General features: G+C 35.1%; 1 long non-coding RNA gene across 1 annotated transcript in view; it reads right to left on the minus strand.

Annotated features, from left to right (window-relative positions):
- Window positions 1-283: 283 nt before the first annotated feature.
- Window positions 284-2717, minus strand: part of LOC107730042 (uncharacterized) — a 14725-nt gene continuing 12291 nt past the window's right edge. The window contains exon 4 of the long non-coding RNA XR_001638647.1: window positions 284-294. This is a non-coding gene — a long non-coding RNA (uncharacterized LOC107730042). The remainder of the gene's footprint in view (window positions 295-2717) is intronic.

Genomic DNA, 2717 nt, shown 5'->3' on the forward strand with positions numbered 1-2717 from the left:
CATGAAATGAGAGATTAATGTAAACAGTGCTGTGTGCGTGTGTGTGTGTGTGTGCGTGTTCGCTCGCTTGTTTGTCAGGTCCACATATCATCACACTGATCATTAAAACAAATATTTAACAAAACAAGTCCAATAAAACTCTGAGCATTTGTCAGTAAATTAAGGATTTTCTCTATCATTACAAATGTATATAAAACATTAACCGATCAACAGTGCCTTTTAAAAGCATGAAATATTTGTCAAGTCTCTTCATTTGCTATAATTTTGTTTTATTTAAATTTATTATGTGTAATCCTTGTAAAGGATAAATAATTGTAGGCCTATATGCAATAAAGTCATGTCTGATTTAAAATCCAAATGATATATAAAATACAGTATTTTAAAATTTATGAGAAATATTCATAGGAAATTTTTCAAAAGGTTTGCATTCTTAAGATTTATTTTAAAACAAAAAACACCATTCATCACTTTGGATGCACGATTTCATATTTGTGCTGCATGTATAAACTCTTATGTGAAACTTGTAAATAACTCTTTAATAGGGCTGGGACAATAAATCGATGCATCGCGATTCGTGGATCGATTCTGAGATTTTCGGAATGCATCGTGATTCTCTCTCGAATCGATTCAGAGCTTAGTTTTTAACAGCAGATGGCGCTCTAGGCTAGTTTTCAACCACACACTCAAATGCTCACGAAGAAGAGCGCTTGTGCATTCGTAATGTGCAGTGAGTAATGTAAGTGGTTAAATGTGCAGTGAGTAATGAAAGTGGTTAAATGTACTTGCACATCGGCTTTTATGCTTTTATGATGTGAGATTAATGTAAACACAGCCCACTGTGAACATCCTTGTAATTTGCTTCAACCTTTTAAAACTTTATGAATGATTATTTTAGGTTCAAATGGTGCATGTGTAAGGGACTTTAAGCAAGCATAATACGGCTATTTCTAAAGCACGCAGTGCCATCTGCTGTTCAAAAGTAAGCTCAGAATCGATTCAAGAGAGAATTGCGATGCCTTCAGAAAATCTCAGAATCGATGCGGAATAATTTCTCGATTCGCGATGCATCAATTTATTGTCCCAGCCCTACTCTTTAATATACAGCAGTTATATAAAGCACATAAAGGAGTGTGTTTTCTTTGATTTTGTAAATGAAAACACTTCACCACAGACTCAAGCCCTTCATGCACCAGTGGTGTAGTTCTAAAGGAAAACGTGGTTTACTATTATCCAGTTGCCCCAACCCACCACCAAAAAAAAAAAAAAAAAAAGTTATTGTTGGTTTATTAGTAACTTAGTGATATTAAAACAGTGCACTCTAAAACTGGCTGACAGATGTTTTTTTCAAGTAGTCTACTGCATGACTTCCAGGTTGTTCCAGCCCAGGTCTGTCGACTGCATTATTATATATAATTTCAACATGTTGCTTTGGAATTTTATTCATTGTGAAAAGTGCGTCACAGAGACATCTGAATAATGTTTTATTTTATGTAAGTGGGTAGAAAAAATAATAATTGGAAAAACATATTTCCAGATAATATTTTCTTAAATTTGCTTGGCTTCAGGACAGTATATAAAAAGGCAAATATATAATTAAATAATAATAATTTATATTTCTACTTGTATTTGTATAAAACTTTTGTTTTTCACATGCAAAATCCTCAAATCCTCTTGCAGGAGGTATAATTCCCTTCCTAAATAATAAAATCAGCTATATTTTTGCATGTAGACCCACTTATGCTGTGTGAGAAAATCTCTCACACAGCATAAGTGGATCTTTATACATGTAAAAATATAGCTGATTTCATTAAAATGACGTTTTGGAATTATTAGTAACGGAGGCTCGGGATGTTAGTAAAAATATGCTAAATTAGTTGTTTCGCGTCTTGGCCGCACTACCACATTAGGCTTGCTTTTTTGATACTAGCGTGATAATGTCTCCACTCACATATTTTCTTATGGCGCGTGTCTGCTGCTGCAGCGAAAGAACTGCACTCAATGCCACTCAAAACTATGGGAAGCCAAACACACCAAAAGTGGGATGAAACAGCGCTGTATTAAAGGGGTCATATGATGTTGCTAAAAAGAACATTATTTTGTGTATTTGGTGTAATGAAATGCGTTTATGCGGGACATTTGGGCTGCGTTATGCAAATCTTCCCACATCGTCACGTAGATATGTGGGGGTGTGTTAGAACGAACCGTTTTAGGTAGGCGTGGCTGACTCTTAACTTTTATAAAGAATATCTCTTTGGATTTGAGACTTTAGTCTTCGCAACTTTACAGATCTTCTTTATGCACCAAGAGCTTGTAACACTCCAAAGAGAAAGGAAAAATTGAAAATGCATCATATGACCCCTTTAAAGAGTTCGCGCCACGCTGACCTGTCAAAGGCGCGGCTCAATGGACCGAGCTGCGCGACCGACTCGACAGCGCAGGGAGGACATGTTTGCTAGCGCCACCGAATGGACAGCGTATCAGTATCAGTTCAGATCAGTATTAAGTTATTACATTTCTTTTGCTTATTATCCTTCATATTACTATTACATGTAAAAAGTGTTAGCTAGTTTGAAGAATTGCATACAGTATAGCCTGTATATATATATATATATATATATATATATAAAATCAGAGACTAATGATTTACTAATATATATTGATATGTGTGTGTTTCTCTAGCAATTACAGGGAATGGCCAAGGTGATGCTATTTAACAT

This window comes from Sinocyclocheilus rhinocerous, unplaced genomic scaffold (assembly GCF_001515625.1).
Source record: "Sinocyclocheilus rhinocerous isolate Xijiao unplaced genomic scaffold, SAMN03320098_v1.1 scaffold2623, whole genome shotgun sequence".
Taxonomy (NCBI): Eukaryota; Metazoa; Chordata; class Actinopteri; order Cypriniformes; family Cyprinidae; genus Sinocyclocheilus; species Sinocyclocheilus rhinocerous.